This window comes from Muntiacus reevesi, chromosome 2 (assembly GCF_963930625.1).
Source record: "Muntiacus reevesi chromosome 2, mMunRee1.1, whole genome shotgun sequence".
Lineage (NCBI taxonomy): Eukaryota > Metazoa > Chordata > Mammalia > Artiodactyla > Cervidae > Muntiacus > Muntiacus reevesi.
Window position 1 is genome coordinate 159,316,709 of NC_089250.1, and position 14,543 is coordinate 159,331,251.

The 14,543-nt window shown below is 49.0% G+C and overlaps 1 long non-coding RNA gene across 1 annotated transcript in view; it reads right to left on the reverse strand.

Annotated features, from left to right (window-relative positions):
* Positions 1–7,539: 7,539 nt before the first annotated feature.
* The window catches only part of LOC136160156 (uncharacterized), a 69,076-nt gene continuing 62,072 nt past the window's right edge, over positions 7,540–14,543 (reverse strand). Inside the window, exon 6 of the long non-coding RNA XR_010661562.1 lies at positions 7,540–7,843. This is a non-coding gene — a long non-coding RNA (uncharacterized lncRNA). The remainder of the gene's footprint in view (positions 7,844–14,543) is intronic.

Here is a 14,543-nt window from a genome sequence, read left to right on the forward strand (position 1 = left end):
TCTTAAGTTGGCAGGAGAGTTCTTTACCACTAGCACCACCTGGGAAGTTACCATTAGGAGACATTTTTGTCTCCCCCAAACATCCAGCAGAGTGCTGAGCCCATGGGGGCAGGAATTGTATCCTCCTCCCTCATTTCTGATCTCTGGTGCCTAGACATCGTCTGGCACAGAGGAGGCACTTGGTAAAGGTCTGCTGGGTTGAACTCAAGACTTGTTATTCTTCATTGTTATGGGGCACTCTGCCCTTATTCAAATCCTCTGAGTATATTATTCCTCTTGAACTTTTCCAAATGCCTGTGGAGCAGGCAGGACAGGTGATACTATTGTTCCCACTTTATGGCTGAAAAGCACTGAGGCTTAGAGCAGAGATGCCTCCTGCCCAAGTCATGTGGCTGAGCTGAGCTGAGGTCAGTCTCTTCAGACTGTGGGTTTCACGACCACTGTGTGTGAAAACCATCCACAGGAAGCGCATGGTGTTGCAATGAGCAGAGTTGGAAACCCCTTGGGAGACGGCTCCCTCCATCACATCCCAGGGTTCTCTGCCCACAGATTCAGAAAGGGCTTCAGAGAATGACTCAGTGTAGGTCATCTAAGTCACACTGATCTTGGCCCATTTTTCTACCCAGGCTCAGTCCTGCTCTGCATCTGAGGTGGATGCCAGCTGGACCTCCTGGCCCACCACAAAGGACCTGGAGAGCCTGTGGATTTCAGAGCAGGTCAGACAGGGACTCCCTGGGGCACTTGGAGGAACTGGAAGTACAGGGCCTTGGCTGGCTGCAGACAACACCTACGGGCTGCATCCTGGCCTGGTTGACAACCTCACTGACAGGTTTAGTACTGGGTTTTATGACTTCGAAACTTAGTCACTGCCTAAGGAAGTCAGCCTGCTCAGAAACAAACATTTAGCAAAGCCATGACCCAGATGCTTAAGCAGGGTCCCACCCTTGGCAGAACTGGCCTCTGGAACCAAGTCTGGGGATACAGGAGGCAGCAAGGCTGGGGTCCTGGTATCCTTCAGTGACCCACATGGTTGTCCTTTATTTGCCCAAGTTTCCACTGCCAAGTTTTAAGGGAGCAGGAAGCAGATGTCTGCTACAACCAGAGACAGCCTGACAAAGGCCAAGGGCTTCTGATCCCTGTCCCCAGGCCTTCCTTGCGAGTTGAGTCTGACGGGGTGAAGAGCAGAGGTCTGGTTCATCCTGTGGTAGATAAATCAACCCCCCTCCTGGCTTTCAGTTCCTGCCCTGCAGATGAAAGACCAATCTCTGTTCCAAAGCATTTCAAGCCTGGATTCCTCCATGTTGCTCCCCACCCCCACCTTCACCTCTATGAAAACTGGAAGCCTCTCCAGCATCTCTTCAGCCTTGACCCAGGTCTGCAATCTACCCTTCCTGCGAGGCTGGAACAGGCCCAGGGGGAGTGGGGGGTGGGGATGCCCCTCAGCTCAGGTCACACAGCTGCCCTCCTGCTATGAGGACATGGGATCCTGCTTGGATCTCTACCTAATTGGGGACCTCGGCCCAGGCTGAAGAAGAGATGGGGTGCCCAGTTAACGGAAACCAGCCCTGACCTAGAGTTGGGCTCTGTAGCTCTTAAGTTTGGATGGGGAGGAGGAACTTGGAGGATGCCATTGATGTTAGGTTGGTTGTCTTGCCCAGTTCCCTCAGAGCGTGGCTTTAGGACACTTGCCACATCATGTGTGTTCGTTCTCCAGGAGCTCACTTAACCCTTTCACCCTTGGTCAGGTCACCACTGTCACTTGCCTGATGATAACTGCAAGAGTCTTCTCATGGATCTCCTGGTTGGAGTGTTAGCTCCACTCCAGCCTCTTGAAATGAATAATAGTAATCATCTCTTTTTCCTTCTTTCCCTCACTGGGATTTTTATCTTCTTAAATACAATCCGTCTCCTTCATTTCTCTTTCTCCCTTTCCAAGATGCTTAAGTTTTATTCTAAAAATTGCTCCCGCTTTCTAGTGAATTTTAATACCACAAAACCTGCTGTAATACCACAAAATGAAGTGAAAGTTGCTCAGTCATGTCTGACTCTTTGTGACCCCATGGACTATATAGTCATTGGAATTCTCCAGGCTAGAATACTGGAGTGGGTAGCTGTTCCCTTCTCCAGGGGATCTTCCTAACCCAGGGATTGAACCCAAGTCTCCCGCATTGTGGGTGGATTCTTTACCAGCTGAGCCACCAAGGAAGCCCCAAAACACTGGAGTGGGTAGACTATCCTTTCTCCAATGGATCTCCCTGACCCAGGAATTGAACCGGGGTCTCCTGCATACTAGGGACAGCCTAGGAGCACAAAACCTGCTATTAAACAGGTACTTAAATTTTTATACAAATGAATTAGGATAGCATCACTGGTAAGTCTATAAAACAACTAGGATAAACTTGTGCAACCGGGCAGCTCCAGGCTCTAGCGGCCAGTTGTCTAGTACTTCACATCCAAATTTACATCACCACAGATGATGTAATCAGATACTATACAGATACAGATACAGTCAGTATCAGTGCAAAGGTTTTATTGAAGCAGCACCAATACCAACCTTTTGGAGGACTTTAGCCCCAGAAAGTCCTAGCTTTAAATCCCAACTCTGCCACACACTAATTTTATGACACAGGCCAAAGAATAAACCTCAATTCTAGTTTATCCATCTAGAAAATGATAGCAAACAAAACTTCATAGAATTGTTGTGACATTTAAATGCTGTGTCAGCTAGCTAATGTTGTGTAACAATCAACCAGTACATCTCAGTGACATCCAACAACAAAATATTTATTTCTAATGTTTCCAAGGATTGGCTGGGACCAGCTGCTGGAGCTGGTCTAGGCTGGGCAGCTCTGGTTCAAGCTGTGTGTCTGGATAACTCCAGTCTCCTCCATGAATCTTACCGTGGGCCCAGGCTGAGGTGGCAACAGCTGCCTAGGGGAATCTCTTCTCATAGCAAGAGCAGAGACACAAGAAAAAGAATGCTCAAGCACATTTCAAGTCCTTGCTTGCATCTTTTCTACTAACATCCCATTGTCTAAAGTAATGGGATGGCCCAAGGCAAGAGCACGGGTGCAGGGAGGAAGGAAGAATCAGAGTTGATAATTCGGGCAACCACAGAGGACAATGCTCACCGAAAGCAGCTATTCAGCTTCTGACATGTGGTAGGTGCTTAGTGAAAGGTAACCATGATCACTGCATGACCCCTTAGAGTCTGGGCAAAGCAAAGTGTCTCAGTCTCATCCTTAGTAAGCAGCAAAGTTAGGAACGGGCCTCAAAGCTTCTTGCTACTGGTCAACATTTTTTTAAGTGGTCCCATCACTAGCTTCCCATGTCTGACTTATCCCAACCCCATACACCAAGAGAGATACGTAGGATAGATGATAGGAATGTAGAAGTGAGAACCTTAGGCCATAGCAGCTGAAGACATGTCCAAGACTTGTGGGTATCAAAGAGGATATTGATCAGCCCCACCAATCCCATTTGTTTAGAGATGCGGATCCCGTGGGAAGAACAAGGCTGTGCATTAGAATCCTGGTTCTGCCGCTCACTGGCTGGGTCACGGAGGGCTCCTGTAGGTGGAAGTTTTCTCTGAGTGGTCTATGTTAGGTCCCCACATCGTTCACTCTCATGGTACCTTTGGCCTTTTCCTAACTATACTGTATTTACAGTGACATATAATCATATATTTACTTGTGGGCTCATTTATTTAATGTGGGCTTCCCTTGTGGCTCAGCTGGTAAAGAATCTGCCTGCAACGTGGGAGACCTGGGTTCAATTTCTGGGTTGGGAAGATCTCCTGGAGAAGGAAAAGGCTACCCACTCCAGGATTCTGGCCTGGAGAATTTCATGGACTGTATAGTCCATGGGGTTGCAAAGAGTCAGACACGACTGAACAACTTTCACTTCACTTCTTTAATGTGGGTCTTCCTCATCAGACAGTAAGCTCCATGAAGGCGGGGCCCATGTCTGTTTGGGTCAGTCCTTACCTAGTGCGAGGCACAGTACTTGATATGTTCATTTGTAGGGTGAATGAATAGATAAATCCCAAGTCTCTGAGCTTCACTATCCTCACGTAAAATGTGAGACAATATGTTCTTTAAAGAGATAGTTTCTTTGAGAAATGTAAAGAAAACTACTAGGGGCATGCCTTCCATGGAGCCTGGCATGGTGTGGATCCATGATCCATGGTACATCTGCCCAGCATTGCCACCCTTAGTTTTTACCATCGAGTGGTTAAGGGCGCAGAGTTCAGATGTTCAAAGCAGACCCATACTTCTAGCTTCTCTTTCCAGCTCATTCCCAATCCCCTCAGGGACACTGGGGGCCTTAATGCTAGATTCCTGGGCTGCCTCCCTCAGCTGCTCCTGTCTAACCTATAGAGAAACCCCTCCTCATTGGTTGCCCCTCTATCCCCATCCCCCCTTCCTCATGCCCCCTAGGTCCTTCTGACTCAAGACTGTGATTTGCTAAGGACATACTGGTGATGTGTGTGATTAATGTGTGATTCCTCATGGTGATTAAAATGCTGACATCCTCTCATACCAGATGGTAAAAAGTACTAGTTCACAAGACTACAAAGCATCATTGTAGTCTCTGGCAGACATTGGCCCTGGCAGCCTAGAGGTTACCAGGTGGCCAGACGCTGGAGAGTAGGCTGGCAGCCCTTGATGGCACCAAGTGGATGGGGGCAGTGAGGGTAAGCGCCGTGCCAGCCCACTGCCGCAGAGCAGCCAGCATTGGTGGGTACAAGAGAGCAGGTGGCAAGGCAGGCGGCCACTGTGGCAGAGGCTCTGTCCCTCCAGACGACGGGGTAGGTGTGTGTGTTTCCAGCCATGACGTGTGGGCACGAGGCCATGCTTCACTGGCTGTAAGAGACGACCAGGTGCCAGGGACCTCGTGACCATCACCCTGATGTGGACGTCCTTGGGAGAATTTGATGCAGTCTTTCCTTCCCTCTTATGCACTTTACTCAAGGCTTTGAAAAGTTAGGGATGTATAAACTACAGATTTCAGAAACATTCAGGAGGCGAATGCACAGCTAAGAATATGTCAAGGGAAGTGAAGCAGCTCTGAGGTTTCTAAGTCCACTAGGGCAGGATGGAGGCAGCATCCAGAACGCTGCCCACTCCTCCCGCCCATGTCAGGGAGGTAAAGGACACATGCAAGCTGAAGGTCTGGGTAGCACTGAGGATTTTTCAACTTTCACATACCATCTACTGAGGCTATGCCTATGTGTGTGAGTCACTCAGTTGTGCCCGACTCTTTGTGACCCCCATGGACTGTAGCCCACCAGGCTCCTCTGTCCATGGAATTCTCCAGGCAAGAATCCTGGATTGAACAGCCATTTCCTTCCCCAGAGGAACTCCCCGACCCAGCAATCGAACCCAGGTCTCCTGTATTGCAGCCACCAGGGAAACCTCACACTATATTTACAATGTATCTAAATAAGTTTTCTCTGAAAAACAAAACAGAAAAGAAATTGATGCAGTCTAGATAGTCAATTGGGAACTTCCCCAGCAGCTCAATGGTAAAGAATCTGCCTGCCAATGTAAGAGACACAGGTTCAAACCCTGAGTCAGGAAGATTCTCTGGAGTAGGAAATGGCAACCCACTCCAGTATACTTGCCTGGAAAATTCCATGGACAAAGGAGTCTTGCTGGCTATAGTCCATGGGGTCACAAAAGAGTCAGATACAACAGAGCCACTGAGCATGCATGCACTAAGTCAATCATGGCTCAGACAGGGACCTCCCAGCTAGTGGCAGCCAGAACAAATTAAAAAATCACTCACAAATGAGCTGGTAATTATTAGAGGGATTGAATGAACGATTTGTGTTACAATGTTTATTCGTAAGACGAAATGCCAGCATAATTTTAAGTTAGAGACAGAAGGTAGGAGTCTGTTTTGGATTTACGTAAGGACCAGGTGGCACATATTTTGCATATTCCCTTACGCTGGGCTCCTCCCAGGAATCCTCCTCAGGGTCCCTCTTCAGTCCTGCAGTCACTCAATCCCACTTGGCTTTGTACCTGCTCTGACCTCAGAGTGGGGAACCTTAAAGATAGTCAGGCCTTTCCTGGGTCAAAGGCAACTTCTCCTGCATAGCGCTTTGGTGTTTTTATGCTAAGTATCCTCTGTTTTTCTACGTTGAGCCCTGTGATGGTTAATTTTATGTGTCAACTTGACTGGGCCACAGGTTGCCCAGATATTTGGTCAAACATTATTTCAGGTGTGTCTGTGAGGGTGGTTTTGGGTGAGATTAATATCTGAATCCACAGATGCTGGAAAGCTGATTACCCTCCTACAGTGGTAGGCCTCATCTAAATAGTCGAAGACCTGGGTAGAATGAAAAGACTGACTCTTCTGCAAGTGAGAGAGAACTCCTCCTGCCTGACTGTTGAGCGCGGACATCAGCCTTTCCCTGCTTTTGGACAGGAACTGAAGCATCAGCTCTTCTCGGGTCTTCAGTCTGCTGGCTTTCAGACTGGAACATTCACCATCAGGTGTACGTACATGTCTCTTGATTCACAGGCCTTTAGACCACATGTGCATGTCTCCAGTTAGCTGTTTCTCTGGCGGACCCTGACTAATACCAGCCCTAGCTCCTTAGGCTCCCTTTTGCTCTCCCAGTTTTGGTGTGTGTGGTGTCCGTCAAGGGTTATGAGGAGGAAACCCTCCCACCCCAGGAATCTGTGGGACTGGCATTACACCTCTTGTTTCTGCTGCGTCCTTCCCCTCTGGTCACCTTCCTGTCATGCTGCTGAGTCCTGCTCTGGGCTGGGCAGAACGATCCCCAAAAAGATGGTGAACTGGCCCAGATGGGTCATTCCCAAAAGCACTCTCGGGGGTCACAGGGAGACTTCCACAGGGCTAGGCTTAGTGGGTGTTGATTTATGTTGCTTTTCCCAAAGATGAGAGGCTCAGCAGTGTCAGGGCTGCTAATCCGTCTCCGAATGGCTCCTGGCTCAACCCACATGGAATTAAATCCAGAATTAAAATTCAGAGCTTGTTCTGGACTTGAAGGGCAGACTTAGCTGTTTTCCTCAGGGATAAGGAGAGGCCTGAGGCTGGCTTGGGAAGCACTGTCATGGTTGTTTGGAGCCCAGGGGCCGCTGGAATGGTGGATTGTCTGCTGTGTGTTGAGAGGAGACAGAGGTGCTGTCAGCAGGGGTTTACAGATGTAATGGGGGAGCCTGGAGGGGGCACAGGAGGCTGACGGGCCCTCAGACAGGAACAGCCTCCTGGTCTCCCTCTTCCGGAATGTCAGCTTTCCCTGTAGCTGGGGTACCCCTACTGCTGTCTTTGAAGCTGCCACCTCCCCCTTAGCTTTGCTTTGCATGTGTGCATGCTAAGTCACTTCAGTTTTGTCTGACTCTTTGTGACCCTACGGACGGTAGCCCACCAGGCTCCTCTGTCCATGGGGATTCTCCAGGCCAGAAAACTGAAGTGGGTTGCTATGCCCTCCTCCAGGATAGCCTTGTTTGAGTGTGTTCAAAAAAAAAAAAATTCAAATGGGTAAAATTGAAGATCTAACTGGTTTTATTCAATGATTCAAGAATGCAGCAGCATCCCACCTAGTGAGTAGAGGATGCTCAGAGGAATTACACAAAATGGATGGTTTTCATAGACAGGAGGGGGGTGAGGCAAGGAAGCTCTCAGAAAAAGACAAGAAAGGATTGTTTCAGATCAGGTCACCTTCTTGGGGGCAGAGGCAGGGGACGAAGGTCTGTTATGCAGGTTACCTCGGTCATCCTTTGGTGGGGGAAATGGAGATGGCCCTGTGATAGATGATCTCACTGGTGCTGAGCAGGAAATTCCAGACTGGCTGAGTACCATCACCTTCCTGGGGAAGGGCAAAACTATAGCTGTCAGGTCTGTCAGCAGAGGCTTTAGTACACGTGATGTCATTTGGGGTCTTGGGGTTTCTCTTTAACAGGGGGCGTCTGTTTCTTTCCTGATTTTCTGGTAGTGCTCACAGAGGCTGCCTGTGGCCACGATGAGAAAAAGGCAGGAGACAGGGATCCAGGTGGGAAGCTGATCTATTCTTCCTTCACCCCAGCAAGCCTGCTTTTCACTCTACTCAGCCGAGCCGTTGGGCCTGTGCCCGGCTGATTCTCAGTCCAGTTTCCCCAGTGCCCAGGGCATAACCTAAGCCTGGGGGACCCCACACGGCAGAATCCACTCAAGTGAGGAGGTGGGTAGTGGGGTAGATAATTCTGGAAGGACTATGTGGGTTCAAGTCCCAGCTCTCCCCTCTCAGGAGCTGTGTGACCCCATGTCAGTGCATGTGTATGGGCCTCACTTTCTTCCTCCCAGCTTTGGGAGTTGTTCCAGTTAATGTCATTTACAGATTGAATGAGTCAAGACCATAAAGTACAGAGTCAGATTTATCATAAGCACTCAGTTATGTCAACTATGACATCATAATAAACCGTGCTCAATTATAGGAGGGCCACCATGTCCTTCTTCATTGCTCAATGAGATGATGTACTTGCCAGGTGTTGCAAGGGTCCTGGGCCAGTTCTCTGAATTCTATTTCCTTCCTTTTCTCCTTAATGAATGCCCTTTTCTTTCATTGTTGGTTGTAAGAGACTCACTTAATCAATAAACCTGCAGAAATGTAATCAGGAGAGGAGGCATCCTGGTCTAAGATGTTACCTTGTCTTGAAAGGCTCAGCAGCAGGGGCCAGGTCCTCCTTGGCCCCAGGTAACTGTCCAAAGGCCTGGCTTTCTAATGGTCCAGGCCCCAAAGGCCTTTCAATGTTAGCATGACTCCATGGCATGCTCCCCACTGCTGCGGGACCAGGAGGAACTCACAAAAGGGGAACCCCCAGCCCTGGCACAACCAGCAGCCTGACCTGGGGCCTGCCTGGGGCAGCCAGTTTCTCTGCTCTCCCTTGCTTCTGAGTGAGCACCACTTTTCCCTCCTGATTTGCCTCCCTTTTGCTTGGGTATCTGTGTTGAGTAGTTCTGTGTGTCAACTTGCCTGGGCCCCAGGGCACCCAGACATTTGGTAATACATTATTCTATGTGTTTCTGTAAGGTTATTTCTGGATGAGGTTAACATGTAAATCAGGCTAAGTAAAGCAGATTGTCCTTCCTATACGGGTGGGCCACATCCAATCAGTTGAAGGCCTGAAGAGAACAAAAAGGTAGACCATCTCATGAGTAAGACCGAATTCCTCTCATCTGACTAAGATGTTGGCTTTTTCCTACCTTCTGAGGGAACTGAAGCACTGGTTCTTCCTGGCCCTTGAGTCTGCCAGCTCTTGGGATAGAACTTATATCATTGGCTCTTCTGGTTCTCAGGCCTTCAGACTCGGACTGGAGCGACACCACTTGCTCTCCTTGGTCTCCAGCTTGCCGACTCACCCTGCAGATCCTGGGACTTGTCAGCATCCATGTCACGTGAGCCAATTTAGTGGAATAAATCTTTGTATGTGTATGTGTTGTTGCTCAGTTTTGTCCAACTTTTTGCAAGACCCTGGACTGTAGCCCGTGAGGCTCCTCTGTCCTTTGGGTTTTACATGTAGGAATACTGGAGTGGGTTGTCATTTCCTTCTTCAGAGAATCTTCCCAGCCCCGGGCCTGAACCCACATCTCCTGTGTCTCCTGCTTTGGCAGGTGGATTCCTCACCACTGTGCCTCCTGCGAAGTTCCTTACTATGTACATGTACATCTTATTGGTTCTATTTTCTGAATTACCCTGACAATCACAGCACCCTACTCTGGTAGTGCAGGGACCTTCCTTCCAGGCTCCACAACCCTTTCCCCATTTCTCCCGTGTGGCCCAGGAGCCCCGCTGCTGAAAAGGCTACTAGCCCTCCCAAAGGGGCATGTCATTTGATACCCCTGGGCCTCTGACCCCTCCTGATCTATAAATACCCACATGTTTCGGGCGCTCTGCTTGGCATCAGCAAGAAGACACTGCCAATCCCGACTCCATCCTGGCTTCACTTGTTAGAGGGAAGCAGAAAACGTGATGAATAAAATCCATCCGAGAGCCCTGACCTGGGTGTTGATCAGACCTTGTGTCAGAAGCAGCAGTATTACAATTAAGTAAATGGATGACCTCAATTCAGAGGCAGTGTTTGTTGAATTGAATCTTCAGCAGGTTAACTTTCCTCAGATGAGTAAAAATGATATTTGGGATTAAGTTTTCACTGTGCTGAATGCATTACTGGATTTCTGCTCCACGTCATTGGAAAGGGGACGTAACCTTCACTGAGGAGGTCTGTGGGGACCAGGACAGGTGGCTGGCTGTGGAGCGCGGAGTGACCACAGGGGATTAAGGCCGCGCACGACTCATTTCACACTGAGAATAAGCTGATTTGTTTTTGTTTTTCAATAAGCCTTATTAAACTGTCTGCCACTCACGCTGGATCTGCAACAACATCACGAGGCAGGGCTTGGCTGGCAGAAAAACCACTTGCCAACAACTGCGCCTTCCTGCGTCAAATCAGGCATGACCTGGAGAGCATCGCTGCTGGGGGCCAGGGAAGGGCCGGAAGGCGCACTCTTGGGGAGCCGTTGCCAGGCTGCAGGGGCCACTGTACCAGGTCAGGTGGGCACGGCTGGCTTGCCCTGCTGGTCTCCCTGTGTCTGTCAGTCTTTATGGAGCTCCTCCTAGTGAGGCTTTCCTGACTGTACTTGATTTCCTGTTCAGATACCCTCACTTCCCCTTTCCCATCCTCTCCACTGGCCCCTCTAGAGACCCTGCCTTAGTGGTCTCTGGGGGGCTTCTCTGGCGGCTCAGTGGTAGAGTCTGCCTGCCAAGGCAGGAGACAGGGGTCCGATCCCTGGGCCAGGAAGATTCCACGTGCAGAGGGATAAGCCCCCGTGCTGTAACTACTGAACCTATGCTCTAGAGTCCAGGAGGTGCAATCACTGCGCCTACACGCTGCCACTATTGATGCCCACGTGCCATAGCGCCTGTGCTCACAGTAAGGGAAGCGACTGCAATGAGAAACCGGTGCCCCACAACGAAGGCTAGCTGCGACTCGAGAAAGCCTGAGCAGAGCAACAAAGACCCAGTGCAACCAAAGCCAAATTTAAGAGAAAGTATGTTCTGGGAACGTTCGAGCATCCTCTGGATCCTTTCAGGAGACCCAAAGGGTCAAAACTCTTCTCATCAGAGAATACTATGCTGTTATTTGCCTTTTCCCCTTTCATCCTCTCACGAGTGTGCGGTGGGGTTTTCTGGAAGCCACCCGGTGTGGAATGATGTCATCCCCCTGATGGACTGTGCACCTCTGTGTTCTTGTTTGCTGCACATGTCTCAGCTCTAATTTTGAATGTGGAAAATGTCAATAGATACAAACCCCATGAGCCCTATGGGATTCTTCAAAATTCTTTAAGAGTGTAAAGACTAAAAAGTTTGAGAATCTCTGTTCTGTATCTTTCCTGTTTTTTTTTCCTTCAAGGTGAAGTACCATGTTTACTGTCATATTTATGTATGTTTTAACCTTTTAACACATATAAAACTGATACTGTTTTGTTAGGTTCAGAAGTATTTTTAAAATGTGTAATCAACCAAGTTTTTGTGTTATATCCCAACTCCATTTTCCCCATGAACTCTATTTTTATTATGTGATTTTAAAAAATTGTTTTAATTGTGGTAAAATATACATAACATAGGGCTTCCCTGGTGGCTCAGATAGTAAAGAATCTGCCAGCAATGCAGGAGACCGGGGTTCAATCCCTGGGTTGGGAAGATCCCCTGGAGAAGGGTACGGCAGCCCACTCCAGCACCCTTGCCTGGAGAATTCCATGGGCAGAGGAGCCTGGTGGGCTACAGTCCAGGAGGTCACAGAGTCAGACACAAATGAGTGACTAAAACTTTCACTTCCTCTGCTTTTAAAGCTATGAGGACTTAAATGCTCTGTGCCTTAGGCTCTTCCTCTGTAAAACCAGGATGAACCACCCTCATCTCTGGGTGGTTGTGAGGATGAAGAAAGCCCCTGCAGGGACGACAGGGAGTTGTGCAGGAGGTGTCTGGCTGTGTGAAGGCCTGGGGCAAGGGAGAGTCTGGTACAAGGAGGACTGGAAGGTAAGGAGGGGGCAGCACCTCAGTTTGGCAAGTGAGGAGCGGATGGTGAGGAGCGGAGAGAAAAGAGGAGGAGAAGCCATGTCACGATGGGTCTCATGGTACTTGGAAAGTTTGGACTTTGCTCAGAGGCAATAGGAAGCCACAGAAAGTTTTAGGCAAAAAGGGACAGTCAGATTTGCATTGCATAAAGGTCCTTGGACTACAAAGCGATCCAACCAGTCAATTCTAAAGGAAATCAGTCCTGAATATTCATTGGAAGGACTGATGCTGAAGCTGAAACTCCAATCCTTTGGCCACCTGATGTGAAGAACTGACTCCTTGGAAAAGACCCTGATGCTGGGAAAGATTGAAGGCAGGAAGAGAAGGGGACGACAGAAAATGAGATGGTTGGATGGTATCACTGATTCGATGGCCAAGCTTCCAGAGTTCGTGATGGACAGAACTGGCATGCTAAAGTCCATGGGGTCGCAAAGAGTCGGACACAACTGAGTGACTGAACTGAACTGAAAGGTCAGTGTGAGCGTGTGTGGTGAGCGCACTGGTAGGGGACACGGTGGGAGATGGTGAGGACACTATTGTGGCAGCTGGGAGAGTCGCATCTGGGTGTCTTGACAGCAGAACCCCAGAGAAAGGCCCTTGGCATCTCTGATCTTTCCTAGAAGTTTCTCTTCCCTGCTTCGTGTTGCCTCTTCCTTTTAATGTACAGTCTCCCAAAACTTCATCATTATCCCGAGCAATCCTGGACCCACTATCAGCACTCACCCCCTCTCGAGGTAAGCCAGACGGTTAGCAGGACAGAGACCACTCCCTGCCCCTCGAGCATGCCCCATGGGGTGCCTCCATTCAAGGGCTTATCAAGGTATTCAGAAACAAGCTGGCTGTCTGGCTAGGGTATCTTTGCCAAGAGAATACGAGCTGATGCAGTCACTACAGTGGTCGGTGGTCGCTTCTGGCTCCTCCTGTCCTCTGGTGCCCCTCCCCAGGGGCCGTCGGACCATCTACCCAAGAGAGATCGCTGTCGTAACACAATGCAGAGAACAAGAGCTCAATTTTTGCCTTTTCAGTTTTGAAAGCCAAGGTCCAGTGATGGAACAAAAGATCTGGAAGGCTGTGTGGCCAACCCAAGCCAATTCCCACATGCCCAGGAGAGAAGATCCAGTGAGTCCCAGTGAGGACTGGGTAGTCGGGGGGTGAAGGGGAGCAAGAGGCTGAGGTGGGCTTGTCCTCCTTGGCTGAGTTCCTGTGTATACTATGAGCGGGGAGAGGGGAGGCAGGGAACACAACAGAACCTAAGTACGTTTGAAGATCTGTGAGCAGAAATGAGTACGTGCCCAGCCAAAGGACGCAGGAAAGGGCGTGGGTCTGTGCCCAGGAAAGGGGTTTGGATTCTGTTCTAACAGCTTTGGGAAGCCAGTGGGGATGAACCAGGGCTGATGAAGTCTGACTGGCAGTTTTTAAAGACACTTTGGAAGAACTGAATCTGAAGTTCCAATACTTTGACCACCTGATGCAAACAGCTGACTCACTGGAAAAGACCTTGATGCTGGGAAAGATTGAAAGCAGAAGAGGGCAACAGAGGATGAGATGGTTGGATGGCATCACCGATGCAACGGATATGAACTTGGGCAAGCTCTGGGAGATGGTGAAGGACAGGGAAGCCTGGCAAATTGTATTCCATAGGGTTACAAAGAGTCGGACACGACTGAGTGACTGGACAACAAAGACACTCTGTTCGGGGTGGAGAATGGAATAAAGCAATGAACCTTTTGGTGTGGAAAGGAGAGAAAACTTTTTGTTACTTACAACCCACGATCCTTCCTAGGAGAGTGAACTCCATTATGTGAAAGACCCTTCTGTCCCCCTGTCAAAAAATCTAGGGGCAGAGGCTGGAATAAATTGAATTTCAGTGTATAAGAAAAGGGAGGGATTTTTATTTATTCTTGGCAACTGTTCTTCTGAGACAGGACAGAAATATGGAGAGAAAAGGAAAGATCAAATAAAAGTCCAAAGATCACAGCCCCAATTTAGAAATGTTTGGGGGAATTTTTAGCAACAGGCATACTGAACTCTGAATTTTAAGTTATACGTACCTTAAAGTGGGCTTCCCAGGTGGTGCTAGTGGTAAAGAATCCCCCTGCCAATGCAGGAGATGCAAGAGATGTGGGTTTGATCCCTGGGTTGGGAAGATCCTCTGGAGAAGGAAATGGCAACCCACTCCAGTATTCTTGTCTGGAAAATTCCAAGAACAGAGGAGCCTGGCGGGCTACAAAGAGTCAGACACGACCCTTTGGGATCACAAAGAGTCAGACACGACTGAGTGGCTGAACACAACACATCTTAAGCTATAAATCCTTTCAGTTCCCCTAAAGTTTCGGTAGTCTGCATGCACAGTAAGAGGGTGTGTGTGTATATTACAGAAAAGGGCTTCATCTGGATTAACACGGCACAGGAAAAAACAACATGTGTGGGATCATTAACAGAATTTCAGGGTTGC